General features: G+C 31.5%; 1 pseudogene; it reads right to left on the reverse strand.

The window, feature by feature from the left end:
• Positions 1-380: 380 nt before the first annotated feature.
• On the reverse strand, positions 381-15,842 carry LOC149247530 (protein RETARDED ROOT GROWTH, mitochondrial pseudogene; annotated as a pseudogene).
• Between the last annotated feature and the right edge of the window lie 844 nt (positions 15,843-16,686).

Below are 16,686 nucleotides of genomic sequence, written 5' to 3' on the forward strand. Positions count from 1 at the left end.
ATAGTCAAAGGATCCAGTGATTTTTATGTGCCATTTAAATAATAGGTAGTTGAAGGTATTCCAGAAAATTTATAGAAAGAAATGCACAAACCCAAAGAAGCAGGAACTCCAAAGGAAACCACTCTAACTCTTAAGTTTGTCACTATTCAGTGACAGAAGTGGGATTCCAAGAATGAGAAAAAGATCCATACCAAATATGAGGTTTGTATTAATAGATTAATGCCTTTAGGCAATCTCCTATGTTTAGATGAAGTCTACCACAAAGAATTTGATGGGCTTCATTTCTTTAGGAAAATATTTACTTGATCTATCCAACCTTGTACTAGTGGTGTATCACATGAATGAGTTATACTAGAATTATTTCAGCCTCCCAAAGAAAGCTATATTATCTCCTGAACAATATTATAGATATCAATAACTATCTTTGTACTCATCAATATTATGATAAGCCACTCCAAGAAGCCAAACTTTCTATTTTGGAGTATTTCTAGGAAATAGCAAACATTATGCTCTACAAACTTGATTTTTAAGTCCAAAATACCAAATGCTAGATTAGATCATATTCATATCGAAGATACTCCAAAATTTGTACATAGTTTTCATTTTTTTAGGCAATGTCTGACCTTTCAAAAATACCAAGTTTAAGAATTACATCAACAAGATTGGAATTTTCCTTTCTTACAAGTTGAAAGAGTTTCTCTTTCTTCATGGTAAATGTGCTAGTTTTTTCCATTATTTCATTTAAATCTATAAACTCTACCACCATACCATCAACTTGTCAAACAAAATGGTCAAGACCAATACTTTGTCGAAGCACACTTCCAATGATATGAATTCCATCAATATCAAATCTCTTCAAAACTATATAGTCTGGACCACCTTGCATCCATGTCTCCAAACATGGCTTCTCCACTATAGGATAATCATCCTTTCTTTCCTTAGAAAGTAAACCTAAAGCATATTTTTTCGAAATTTATAAATATCCTTCTTCTTCATCATCAACGATGTTGAAAAATACAACAAATCCATGTTGGGAGACTACCATATAATGGAAATTTCTCCAAGACTCCCTTCTCTCTTTAGTGTCATTCATAAATACATGTATTTTATGGTGTTGTAAAGTGTTTGTTGTACATGAGTATGGCATAGTTTTCATTTCGTGTAGTAGGGGGCACAATGTCAAAAAAATGATCCACCTGCAAGCTCTTCAAATCCACATTGGTGGACAAACCTTGACATGAATATATTTATTGTGTTATTCATGTTGGACTCTAGTTAAGGACTCACGACACACTTCAACGATCAATTTCTTCTCTCTCGTGGAATCCAGTCGACCTCGTTTGTAGTTGGGAAAGAAGACAAGAATCAGATAAGGCTGGCCCGAAACTTTTCACAACAGGCACTGTAATTTCCAAGGTGTAAGAAATAGAATCTATGGAGCTATTTTCCGAGGGAATGAATTTAACCTCCGCTCTGACAGTGGTGAATAATTTAAAGCACTTAAGCCTTTTGATCTTGCGGCATGCAACCAGACGTGTGAGAGAGAAGGCGCCAAGGTCTCGCCTCAATCCAAGACTTACAGAGTAAGCAAGCATGGTTTTGGGTTAGCAATGCTAGCCTTCTTCGAAGAAAGAGTAACATGAACACAAGGAATGTGTTCGGAATGTGTTTCACAAGATGCATGTTTTTGTTGGCAAGTCATTATGCGACGCTGGGCTAAATTAGTTGTATATTTTATCCCTAGACTAAATTAGTTGTTTATGTTAGTCATTTCTAGTTCAGTCACTTAAAATTGCTCAAATTTAATAGTAATTCACTTGAAATAATTTCAGTGACTAATGGTTTTAGTGACCTAGTCATTAATTTCATCATTTTCTACTAGTGGACATTTTGTTTAATGTAATTGAAATAGTGGCCCAATGGAAAGAAAACGGTTTACCAATAACAATCCTATTTTGTATGACAAAGAGTCTCTCATTGATATATAATAAAAAACATTTTAATTTATTCTATTATGTTATTCAATGTCATTGGGCAATGTTACACTAAATTAGTCGTATATTTTATCCCTAGACTAAATTACTCATTTAAGTTAGTCATTTTTGTGTTATTCAACGTCATTGGGCAATGTTACAATAAATTAGCATATATTTTATCCCTAGACTAAATTAGTCGTTTTAGTTAGTCATTTTTAGTTTGTTCACTTACAATTGCTCAAATTTAGTAGTAATTCACTTGAAATAATTTCGGTGACTAACGCTTTTAGTGACCTAGTCATTAATTTCATCATTTTATGCTAGTGGAAATTTTGTTTAATGTAATGGATATAGTGTCGCAATTGAAAGACAAGGGTTTACCAATAACAATACTATTTTGTATGACAAAGAGCCTCCCATTGATATATAATAAAATACATTTTCGTTTATTTTATTGTGTTATTCAATGTGACTCGGAAATGTTACACCACTGATTAAATATATGGAAGATTAAATATTATAATGAAGAGATTCAAAATATGATAATATAAAAAATTAATCCAAACATCATATACAAATCCACTAATCAGATTTTAGTTTATATGAATACTCTTATAATATATATGTCAATTTTTCAATGAATAACTCACTTAAAAAATTACAATAATTTCTTTGTCATAGGTGAGTGTTTCCAGAAAAGAGAAAATGTGCATCCATAAGATAAAAACACACTGGTGCATTATGTTATATAAAAGCATTGTGAAAACATCTTTTTTTCATGACTAATGCCTTTTCTCAGAAAAATAGCACCCGAGAATTCAACTCTTCAAGCATCGGTATTGTTTGCAATTAACACCCTCGTGCATTGTAATTCTTAACACATCGGTGCTTTCATAGAACTAACACCCGGGACCTAAAAAATATTATTTCCATTCTCAGTGCATTATTAAAATTAATAGCATGGGTACTTTGATTTCCCTAAAATACGAGTGCATTTATACAAATAATATGCAATATCACTGTTAAACAAAACCACCAAGACTGCAATTATTTTTTTGTGCCCTGATGTCATTCCTTAAAACAACATGGCATGGAATTTTTTATAAATAAGCACCTTCACGGTATATATTTCAGGAATTAATGCTCTTTTCATTCAAAGTCTTGGTTCTTCTAGTTATGTATGTGCCCTGATGCTTTCATCTATGTAGTGCATAAGTGCTACTTTCTCCATGAAGTGCACCACAAAAAAAACATTCACTAAAACCTCTAGTCGCCCATATTTTTCAGTTGTGATGAAGTTCCATTATAATCTTCACTAAAACATCTATTATCACAAACAAATGTTTTAGGGGATGTTTTTTTTTACAATTTTTTCCAATTTTATAACATGAAAAACCTCGTTATTACCTATGCTATAAGGTATTTTCCTTGTAGTGACATAATATTTATTTGTGATGGTACTTGCATAGTTTTCTATTTATAATTATTATTGACAACATCTTAGCTAATTTTCATGATCATAGGTAATTAATAATTATTTTATATCATATATTTATATTTCTTATTACATGTATATCAATGATATTAAAGCAAAAATGAAGTGGGGAGTAAATGGATAAGATTGTTTTGAAATTTCAAGATTTATTTCCATTTCATCCTGTAAATGTTGGCTTTGGTATCCTCAAGTTATATTTATTGACAGTGTCATGTGTAACAATTTTCACATGAGTAATAGTAACAATTGGTGCTTATGAAGAGAGATGAGTAATGTAAAGTTAAACTAGATTGAGAACATTATTCATTAGCAAAGTTTTTTTTAGTGCAATGTGGAAATGGGTAACAATGGAAAGAAATAGACGATTTCTAGTGATACAATTAACTCGCTTTCTAATATAAATGATAACTTTCATTAATCAACAACATAAGAGCGATATGTGAATCTGCCAATGGAAGAGAATTGAAGAAACAAGATTTCAACTAAAATATTAGGAAATGTTGCATCTGTTCCATAAGTATTTTATTTCCAAAAAATTGTTTATCTATGCACAAACAATTTCAATTCAAGAACAAGAAAACTTACACTTACATCTAAGAAGATTCCTCTAAATCCCAAGGCATTCATATGATCACTAAAGTTACAAGAACTGATTAAGTGTTTAAAATTGTCAAAAGAAAATAGTTTCCTAAAGTTGGAAGCATGTGAGGTTGACACTATTCGAGAATTCATTTCCCCAAATTCTCAAGTTCCTTCTTATGTTTGTCTGCTAGATATTTATTTGTTTAAACAATCATTCAAGGATTTCTACTAGCTCTCTACCAGTGTGATGTGCCGAGAAACTATAACGAATGTTCTGAAATGCATTTTCTATATAATTTATCACTCATACGAAAAAAAATGTATATTCAATTGGGCTAATATCATTTCCAATGAATTATCTTTTCAATTAGATAACTCGTCCAAGAGCAATACATTATTTACGATGGTGTGTCTGATAACAACACTTTTGTCAAGCCATGTGTTTGAAAACTTACCCTATCATCCTAAATTTGATTTCAATGAGGAACCAATAAAATTATAGTATATCATACTATTGAAGCATACAATTTCTTTATATGTTTGTTTAATTCAATATGTTTTTGTAAAGAAAGTCAATTACATGGTAAGTGGATAAGATTCTCCTCAAATATTTTGATAGGCATAGGTTTTGTTATTTGGAAAACAAGTCCATAAAGAAAGAGAGAGTAATATGGTAATTCAAATTTATGGTCTTCAAGATAAGCCATTGATGTTGCCAAAAAAATTTCTAGATAGTTATTTGTTGCTAAATTCTACAAGAAATACCATTGTTGGCTGGTTATATTTGAACAGAAAAAGAAAAAACAACTTATTTAATTGTCATTTATTATTGGAGAAGTCATTATGAAGAATGCATATCATGCTACAGATATTGTAAAGCCTTTAGATCATTTTAACTTAAGTGAAGTTGAAACTGTTAAATCCTTTGTTCAAGAAGGTTTTTTCGGCACACACCTAGATTCTCTTTTGTACAGCAACTTGTTTCCAAGAGCTAGAGAGTGGAGTGAGGAATGTCAGAATGCACCAACAAAACCCTAATAGTTATTAATATGTTTTGAAGAAATCGTTGAATAAGAGAGCATTGGCATGGGAGGAAGATACAATAAAAGAGGCACAAATCATTTGGGGAAATCTCAATCTAGCACATCTAGTAATGGTATGAGTTCAACTACCTATCAAGAAAAGAGAGAGAAATCTAGTAATGGTATGAGTTCAACTACCTATCAAGAAAAGAGAGAGAAAACTAGAAGTGAAATAATGTTTTATGGCGGCTATCATGTGCTCAATATGTCGTTGATCCTATTCATAGATTCACTTCACAAAGAGCACACATGGTTGAATCAGTCAAATCCAAGAGTCCCCACAAAACAGGGAGAATTGAAGAGGCTATGAACATGGAAGTTCACATCACTATATTATCTAATTGGGTTAGTACTTGTTTACAAGAAAAAATTAAAAATATGGTGCAAATTTCCAAATAGGTCACTACCTTCAATGACCACCCTCTCATAAAGGTTCATTTACTAAATTATGACAGGGTTTGATTTACTATCTGATCTAGAGAAAGAGAAACAAGGACTCCTAGATGTTGATCATATGAAAAAGATTAAATTTGGGCAGCTTAAGGGAATCAAAACATTAGAGAACATTATTTCCAAATGTGGAAGCATACAAATTAGAAGAGCTATAGCCTATGTCAAGGTGGTCATGATTATTTTGGATTTATATGATCATGCATTACATGTGACTGTAGATTAATTTTGAAGGACAAGATGATGGATTAATTGGAGAAGCTAAAACAATTAAAGGAAACATAGTTTGATAATATAACTAAACAAGAAATTAGCAAATGACTAATTATTTTTGTTAGTGTTAATGAAGAGTATTCTACCTTAGTTACACAAGTGAAAGAAGAAGCTAGGGACATTGAGGAGGATATATTCAATGGCCATGTCAAATACGAGATTACTGTCACTATGATGAAATATTTCATTAAAGCTAAAGTGATGGAGTTCCTTATAGAAATCATGATTATGAAATACAACCTCCAATTAAACAATTTTAGACTGTGCTCTTACTTACTATAAGTGTTTTAAAATATTGGAAAATTCATTTCTCTATTTAGAGTGTTTAATTATTCAAGTTTTTTTTTTGGATATTTTATCGTGAACTATTTTAATTTCTAGATACATTTTCTTGCTTTTTTTTGTATGTTCCTTTTTGAAATTATGGTTAATGGGTTCCCAGTTCTAGTACCCATTGTGATGAATGCATATACTTTTGCAATTTAAGTATCAATATTTTTACAAGTGATTTACACAACAAATATTATTCTTTAGACCGTGGTTGTATTCAATCCTCGTTTCAATTTTGATTATTGTGTGTTCTAATTTTGAGGTTGTTTACCAATTATGTAAATAATTATGAGATGATGTTTGGCATGAGATGTTGTATATGTTTGAATTCTATGACATCGTGCAAAAGATCCAAATGAATATATGTTTTTCAGATTTTTCTTTGAGCTTTTAAATATTATATAATTTTATGTAATTGAAAATAATAAAAATGATTTTTTTATTACTCTCGTCTAATACTCAGATTGTTTAATAATTTGGTTAGGAATTCTGAGATAATGTTTTACATATGAACTTTTATAGCTCTCAATTTCGTAGGGTTCTCCAACAACGTTGATTAAACATAATTTTATGAGTGTATGACTTTTATCTTTTATATTGTATGTAATGGCTTGTAATTGATAATAAGGAAAATTAACGTTTAGCAAGAGTTTTGGATCTTAGATATGTATTCCGTTTGTAATGCTTATTTTAGTCACAGCTATGGGGGTTGGCATTTGAATCTGAATACAATTGTTGTTAGTGTAATTTTGTTGGTTACTCTTTAAGGGTTCTCAAGACCAAAGACTAATTATTGTTCTAGTTCAGAGTTTGTTTACCAATTTTTGTATAATTTTGAGATAGTTCTTTTGCATAAATTTTCATGGATACACTTTGATCTTCTATATTATAAATAGTGCTTTTTTTATATATCTAAATTTGCTATTTTTGGATTTATGTTTGTGTTGCATGTGTCAATTAGGTATAATATCGAATTACTTTATGCTCATGTGATTGTGCAAGGAGTCAAATGATACTTATTCCTTTAAACTGATAGATACTTTAAGTGTGTACATTGTTTATTTTTGCACATGCTTTATCTTGTCACATGTCTACACATACTCACCACTGCATATCCAAACACATTTTTCTCTCCGTACACTTTTTCATAGCACCTATATCCATCAAACTCAAATATAAGTATGCTCTTTTTTTGTTTTTCTATGCATGCTTCCAAAGTGCCAATTCCCATGGAATTTGACATATGAAAAATGTCCCATAATGTTAATCAATTTTTTATGGTGGGCACTAAAATTTATTTAAAAATTAATTAAGGATTAATTGAGGTGTAATTAGAACATTGTTCTAGTTCCGAATAGGATTTATTTTGATGCAATGTGTAATGATGATTGTGTACTTTCCAAAAATGAAAAAAATCATGAATTTTTTTGTTGTGCAGAGAGAAAAAGAAGCTCATGTATAATCTTCATAACTTTGTTGAGAGCAAGAGTGCAGATGAAGAATGTCCATAATGTTAATATATTGTATAGAGTGTGGAGGAATCTTTTTTTCTTTGCATCTCCACACTAGTTTCATAATTCTATCATGATTGAACACACAACCATGTTATCGACATATAGTTTATTGTTATAATTGGTATTTCATGCAATGGAATTTTGCCTAAATTTTCTTATGATAATTCCTATATGCTTTTGAATATTCTCATTAATAAGTTATATTGATTTTTTTTTTTGAAATGAAAATTAGCTGATAGGTCACTTATGAATATCATGGATGACTACCATAATCTTTTAGAAGAGAATCACTAAAGAAAATTAATATTTAGGTGATGGAATATTTGCGCACAAAAATAGAAGGAAACATACTTGAACGATTTGTTTTTTCTTTTTTGAATCATGAATAATAATTTTGGTTGAGAAAAAAATGCATCCATGTGCATACATAATTTTTGTAGAAGCTCTTTCATTGTGTGGCATGCGAAGGTGCAAAGAAAACTCTATTTAATGAAAGATATCTAAACTCCACATACTAATTACCTCAATTTCATTAAATCAAGCAACTTAATATGATTTTCATTACGAGAAACATGGAGGTGCAGATTGCAGAAATGATTGGAGGTCGATGTAAAGAAATCACGATATTGATTATGAGTAATATTTACAAAGATTGAAATAGGTATAGGATTGAATAGCTTTCAAATATATTGATATGAAGGATAGTGAGATGTATTTAAAATGATACAAACTACATGAAAAATGATGCACCAACATAAAATTTAACCCAACAATATGAACATTGAACTACAAAGTTACAAATTAGCATTATTTATGATGATACCACCTTTCAAATTGTGAGGGAAGAATAATGGAAGTTTTCTTCATATAACTGCACATGCACATATCCGGATAATGAAATTAAATTAAACTTACCTACATAGAAAATGCTACTTTTCCTTCAAGAAAATGTAATATTTTCAGAGAAGCACATTTGATTGCAACTATAGAATTGTACCAAGTTCTAAAGTATCCAATTATAATTCTTATAGATTTCAAGAGATTTGTTTTCACTTTTGATTGTTGATATTGTTAAATCTTGTTCCCACAAATTTAAGTCCCCACAAAATTAATACATTATTTTCACTGCAAGATAGGAAATAAACTTTCATTATGGCATATGCGAATGTGGGTGGCAACACATTGAAAGATTGGTGTGGATCTCCACTCTTTAAAGAAATATGCTTTATGTTGCTTGAGGAATAGTTTTATAGAATCTTAAGCAAAGTTATAAAACAAATATGTGAAAAATATCAAGATGGCATATAAATTATGCACATTTTCCATTCGATGTTTACGGCTTCACCTCTCGAATTTCTCTGCAGATGGTCTTCAAACTATAATGTTTGAGTTGACATTGTTAAGGAAATATATGTGAGGCTTTCATTGTAATAAGCGCGGAAGAAGCACAATGCACATGGAAAAAGAACAAAATTACAAATTAGCATCATGTACAAAGGAAGGAGCTTTCATTGTGCAAAATGTGTTTTACCCATTTTCAGCTTCCGCACGATGATATTAACTCAATACTAAGATGTTTTGAGATTCATTTGATAAATTATAAAATCAACATGTATGCGAGATTAGGAAGTGTTGCCATGTACAAAAAAACCATTTCTATCAAATAGAGTAAACTTACATCAACATAGTAGTGGGTGTTAACCCAACTATGAACTCGTTTGGTAACACAGATAACTGCATAGGTTTACGCACAATATTTATTTGCAGTTGTCCTAGCCTGCCTTCCAACATACAATTATTATTAATAGATTGTACACTAGCTTCCATACTCATTATCACAAAGAATTCACATTTAATTTGGTTTGTAAATTTCTGACACCTAGGGTATGTGTAGCGATTATATTAAAGGGGGAAAGTGCAAATTAAATGGAGACAGCTTTGGAATTTTGATATTTATTTCCACTTCTTCCCATAAGTATTGGCTTCTAAATCTTCAATTTCTATTTATTGAGACTGATCTATAAAAAGGAGTTCACATGAAAAATAGTAACAAATGGTGATTATTTAGCATATCAAGAAATTTGCACTTAAAGGGAATTGAAAACGTTACTTATTGAGATAAATTTTAAAATACAAAGTGGAAATGGCTAGTAGAGGAAGGAAATAATATATTTGTACTAATACAACTAACTTACATTTGGTTATTGATGACATATTTCAGTATTTTAATGTGTATAATCGATATGCGAATTTGCCAATGGAAGAGAAGAATAGTGATAAGATTTGGTCTAATGTTGCATGCATTGCAAAAGTGTTTGATTTTAGAGGAATTGTTTATTTGTGCACAACCAATTTTTACTCAAACAGAAGAAAAAATATCCTAGCATTGAAGAAGACTCCAATTCCTCTGACTCTAAAAACATCCAGATGCATATTCAAGCTACCAAAATTAGATATACGCTTAAAATTATTAGAAGTAAATAGTTTTCTAGATTAACAGGTAGGTTGCATGAACATCATTCAAGAATTCATTTTGCCAAGTTCTCAAGTTTCTTATGATATTTTTTTCTAAATATTTCTTTGTTTAAGAAACCGTTTAGAGACATTTTTTTCTATGTGCTTGTCTAATGCGATGAAAAGATACAATCAATGTCCCAAAATTCATTCTCGATCTACTCTGTTACTCATATAAGAAATATTGTTTATTCGAGTGGGTTGATATTATTTAAAATGAATTATCTTTTTAGTTAGTCAATTTGTCCAAAAGCAATAGATTATTTATGATGGTGAAAGTGATAGCATCCCTCATCTCAAGCCATGTCTTCATGAATTACCCCATAAACCTAAATTCAATTCTAATGAAGAGTCAACAGAATTCTAGTATCCAATATTGTGGAATTAAGAAGCCACTTTAGAATTTTGTCTAATATAAGATGTATTTGTAAAGAAGAGCATTTACATGATAATTGGACAAGAGCCCCATTGAATATTTAGCCAAATCAAAGTTTTCCTGTGGGGAAATTGGTTCGTGAAGGAAAATAAAATAATATGGTTATTAGAATTTATTGGTTTAAAGGTTAACCACTATTTCTGCCAAGAATTTTCATAGGTAGGTATTTTTTTTGTCTAATTTTGTAAACAATATCATGATTGGCTAGTTATATTTGAAAAGAAAAAGAAAACTCAATTTACTCCTTTTCCATTTACTATTGGACAAGTCATTCTAAAGAATGTGGCTCATGTTGTAGAGTTTGCAAAGTATTTTTGTTGTTTTAGCTTGAGATAAGTTGAAGATTGATGAGGCTTTGATCCAAAAAGCCTATTTACTAAACACCTAGGTATTGTTAAATACATTGACTTGTTTACAAGAGTTGCATAGGAAATCAAAGAGATTAACATTTCTCTAAGAAACAATCAAGAAATGGTATTGGGTACTAAATAAATTGTTGTAAAATCGAGCATTAGCCTACAAACAAAGTACACTCAAAGAACATTCATCCTCCAGTACAAGTGATTACCTTGTAAATCTTGTACTAGTATAGGTTCACCCTTAAATCAAAGAAAGAGAAAGGATATTACAAGTGAAAAAAGGATTGAAGACTAGGTATCAGGTGGTGGAGATGATGAAGGGCCTCCTCGAACATTCATTCTAGATATAATGCACATGGGTAAATCAAAAAAGTTGAAAAGTTACCTAAAAATAGGAAGCATTGAATAAGATATGATTGTGGAAATTGAGAGCGATATGCTACCTGATTGGGTTAGTAATTTTCTAGCAAAAAAATCAGAGAATAATGGAGTAAATTACTAAATAATCCATTACTTTCAATGATCTCCCTGTCACTTTCCAAGATTCAAACTATAACAAGGGAAGTAAAAATCTTAGAATTGAGAAAGTAAAGGTCCATAATAAAAAGGTTATTGATCAAGTAGAAATGGATGTCGATGTGTGTGGAATTGCAGCCAATGGACTCATCAAACTACATCAAGATACTAGTAATGCACTTGTAGTGACTATTTACCAAGAGGAAGCAGGGAACCTAATACTAAAAGTGACAATAAAACAATTGGAAAATGCAATAAATCTAGGTCTTTTGTTAATAACTCCACTAGCAATATGGGCACCATCATTAGAAATTTTTACTCCCATCACATTCCATAGGACTAATAATGTTTTCAAACTCGTTGATGTAGTAAAATCTCATATTATACTTATATATGTCGAAGATTAGAAATCATTCAATATGCATGGAAAAAAACTTCTTATCTGCTACATTTAGCATAGAAAATTAAACCATTTTTAGTTTTGATTAAAATTAATGTTAAGGAAGAAAATAATTTTGTTAACAATGACTTACTTACTTTAGCCAAAGGCTTGGTTTGTTTTCTGATATAGAAAAAAAGATGGAGAACTCCAAAATGCTAATCAAACTAAGCATATCAAAGTTGGATGGTCTATAAGTATCAACATACTAGAAGACATTATTTTTGAATGTGTAAGCATAAAGAATAGAATAAGTGATGTGTTTACCAAGGCGATATAAATTCTTCACATATAAATGGGCATCACACCATACATGATTCTGAGTTAATTACAAGAGATACACTAATAGCAGAATTGGAGAGGCTAAAAGAATCAATGGTAAGAGAGTTTGATGATATAACTAATTTTACTACCGAAGAAATTAGGAAATGGCTAATTACTTTTGTTAGTATTAATGAAGAGAAGTTTGTCTTGGCTACTCAATTACAATAAGGGTATATGGAAATTAAGAAGTAGATATTTAATGAACATGTTAAGCTAGAGATTACAATTGGTCCATTGAAATATTTCATTAAATATATGTTTGATAAATTTGTTCAATACATCATGGATATGAAAGATAGTTGATAGTTAAACAATCATCATATATGATTTTGCATATTGTGAGTGTCCTTAAATATTGGCACATTCAATTTTCTATTTACTAGTATTTAATTATTGAGATTTTCTAATAGTTTTAACTTCACCTAAAATAATTACTTGATACAATTTCTCGTATTCCCTTGTAGTTGTATTTTCCCATATTATGGTTCACAAGAGCCCAATCCCAATCCCCATTGGGGTGACTGCATTTACTTTTGTGATTACGTAGGAGGATTTTGAATACTGCTTTAGATGTCAAACACAATTATAGGACTTGTTACATAATCCCTTACATTTCCACATGCCTACCTTTTACAAAAAAATCTTTGTTTCCGAGATAAATTATAGTTCATTTTGTTTTCTTTATTTACTAGAGAACAATTATTGGTCATTTTCCCTAGCATGTGGGAACATATAGTTAAAGAGAAGATGCTAGAATAACATAGTGAATGAGCTAGTGAGTTTAGTTTTTGGGCATTCTCATTATTGATATAAATGATTTCTGCCATAAATCTGTTTTCTTAAGTTTGCATAAGATCTTGTATGGACATGACTTTCGTGGTGTTGCCCAAAAACATTCGTGGTGTTGCCCAAAAACATTAATAGAACATAACTTTTTGAGGATAAGCTTTTAATTTTTATTGTATATCTAATATTTTGTTACTAATCACACTAAAAATGAATAGTTGAGGATAGTTTTAGATTTCATATATATCTTTGGTGTATAATATTTATTTTAATCATAGCTAATGATTGTAATATGAATATCAATATAGTTTGTGTTAATTTAATTGTGTTTCTTAATGATTATGGCTTATGATTTGAGACCTTATATTACATTTTACATATATCTACAAAGGATACTCAATAAAATGTAGTTAATAATTTTAAATTTTAGTACTTTCATTTTCTTTGAATTTCAAATAATATCAAATGCCTTAATATTTTAAATTCATGCAAAGTGTGGATGTGCAAGAATGGATTTCATTATGCTTCTCTCGTATCTTCTTATTTCGTATAATGTAATCTTCTTCCACACTTTGAAATGAAATTGATATATTGATTTTGTGCAACTTGTATTTCTTGGTATACACTTGCTTGATATATAATATTACTTGGTGTTTGTTTTTCTTTCATTCAATCTTAATTCTTAATTATTGGAATATGTACAGCAAATTCTATTATTTTGATTTTTGTGTAAAATGTTTTAATCTTAAGAACAATATCAGCTTCCTCTAGTTTGTTTGTCGTTTTTAATGAACATGTGAATGAGAGCAGTTTCATAGAGCTACGAATGTATGTGTAAGAAAGGATATGCAGAAGGGGGATATGTGCGGTAGAACGAGCCTAGAATGGATACTTGATTTCATAGACATGAAATTATTTTAATTTTAAATATAAATTTTTTATCTCATATTAAATGAAATTATTTTAATTTTAAATATAAATTATGTATCTCGTATTAAATGATGTCTCTTTTTTATGTGTGTGAGAAAGAGTGTGCAATAGAAACTTTAATTTGTAATTTTGTTCATATTTAATACATTTGATATTAACCTGTAAATATTAACTATGTTCATTAGCTCTTAGTATACAGATGCAAAAGAAGGAAAATGAAATATTATTCCACATCTTTTCACTCTGCATAACTTTCAATGGTTAAAATCTATATTATTTTTCAAACTTCACATTAAAATTAACTACAAAAGTTTGAGCCATGAAATTTTTGATAAACGATTAACTGTCCCTAATATTGTGTCTATGTGGAGTCATTTTACTTGAGCTACCTAAATACTAAGTTTCATTTCACGTGTATAAAATAAGTGCTTATTCTCCAATATTAAATGAAGTTTGTTATACCCCTTATGACTAGGTAATTAGTTTCATTGTACGAAATATGAAAATCCAAAGAAATATTTCATTGTTCGCACTACACAAGTGAAGCATGGTTAAATAATGTAAAAAATATAAATATTTCTTAGAGTTTGTCTTGCTTCTATTATTTCAACTGATTTAAGATTAAAAAAAAGGTATTTTAAGAATTTTTAATTTGGGAGAGGATTTCATTGTACTTCTCCCATATCTTTGCATTACGAATAATGAAAGCTTCTTCCTCAACTCAAAATGAAATTGATATATTGATTTTATGCAACTTGGATATATGAGTATACATCAACTTTGTTTTTTATTTTCAATAAACATGTGAACGGGGAAATTGATATATTGATTTTATGCAACTTGGATATATGAGTATACATCAACTTTGTTTTTTATTTTCAATAAACATGTGAACGGGGATAATTACATAGAGCTATAAATGTGTGTGGAATGAAGGATGCATGAAATGAGAGATGCCTAGAGGAAGGGATAGAGGAAGGTATATGTGTGGGAGGAAAATTACATAGAGCTATAAATGTGTGTGGAATGAAGGATGCATGAAATGAGATATGCCTAGAAGAGGGGATATGTGTGAAATGAGAGATGGGTAAAAGAGGGAATATGTGTGAGAGAAGGGCAGCAAAGTGAACTTTATTATGTAGGAGCTAAATAATTTTAACTTTAAATATTGTCTTATGTTTTTTAATTATTAGTTAGTTATTTTATTTTAATTTTTCATATATATATATATATATATATATATATATAATTCATTTTTTCCCCTTTTATATTTCTAGATTCTTTAACATAACTTCTTTATCTTTAACTATATAAATACATTAGACATTATATATATATATATATATATATTTATCGTTAAAGCTATGCTACGCTATTATTTACATTAAAATAGAAAACAGTTACAGCCATGAAGTCCTATGCCAGAGGCCATGGATGGCACTCTAGACTTACAACACTAAAAAAACCACCCGTTTAGGGTCCTTAGCACTCGAATGACTACCCACGCAGGGGCCTTGACATGAAAACTTTTCATCCACACATTGGCAGAAGCCTTGAGACCAAGCGCCCACGCAGGGGCACTTCCACAGAAATTGAAAGCCCTCGCAGGGGCGCTACCATAGACTTTGAAAGCCCACGCAAGGGTTATAAACCTTAGAACATCAGTGAGTGCGGAAGTGGACAAGTAAAAGAAAATTTTCATCAGACACCTTCGCAGGGGCGTGGAGACACCCTGAGCCGTAGAATTCATATACAAAACAGAGACATTCAGAACTCCACCCTGAGTAGTAGAATTCACATACATAACAGAGACATTCAGAACATACCAGCTGCCATAGACAAAAAAAGAGCATCTAAGACAAGGAGGAGAGTGAGCGAGCGGTCGATTAATCATCCTGCTCCTCGTCCGGCTCCTCCTCATATATCCAGCATAATCCTTCCCGGGGGGCGGGGCCAATCTGCCTTAGGTTTCTTTGACGCGGGCTATGGCTGAGACGCTGGAGGAGCAGTGTCTGGTCTTGGGCAGTCCACCGGCAGTCCTTCAGCAGCTCTGGAGCTCTCGGCTTGATGCGGCTGTGGGTGGGGCTGCTCCCCGACCTCCTCCACCGGTTCTTCCAGGAGAAGAACAGATACATGAGCATTGATGCGCGAATTGGCCTGGGGGCTGTTGATGGAAAAAACCGCAGTTCCAAACGCAGGGAGAGGATTGGAACCCGCTTCAGAGCTGCTAGCCTCCATGAATTGGCGCGATTGCAAGGGGTTGGCTTCCTCAACTCGGTGACATAAGCAGCGGCAGCAGCGAGAGGAGACATTCTCCACGGATGGACGCGATGTTCCGCCTCTTCCTGAGCCTCTACGGCTGATGAGGCGTTGTCTGAGCTTGACCATGGTGGTCTTATATGCCAGATAGCGAAATGGAGCAGGGTGAACAGACACACTCCCGTCGCCCACACCAACAGGCTTACTCCCAAATCCAATTGCAATAGGGGCGTCTTGAACCAGACCTCCGGAAATTGACACCCAAAATCCCAATTCCCTCCACTGTAAACGATCCACATCAAAACATTCCTTCTCTGCATTGTATTTATGCCTCTCTGCCATGTCTCGGCCCTCTCCCTCCTTAACTGCACACAGCAACCAAGATTATGCTCTGGATTCGGCATTAATTTGTCGTCCCTTC

This window comes from Pinus tabuliformis, chromosome 7 (genome assembly GCF_031772625.1).
Source record: "Pinus tabuliformis cultivar Carrire ecotype Pingquan chromosome 7, CPIR1, whole genome shotgun sequence".
Classification (NCBI taxonomy): Eukaryota; Viridiplantae; Streptophyta; class Pinopsida; order Pinales; family Pinaceae; genus Pinus; species Pinus tabuliformis.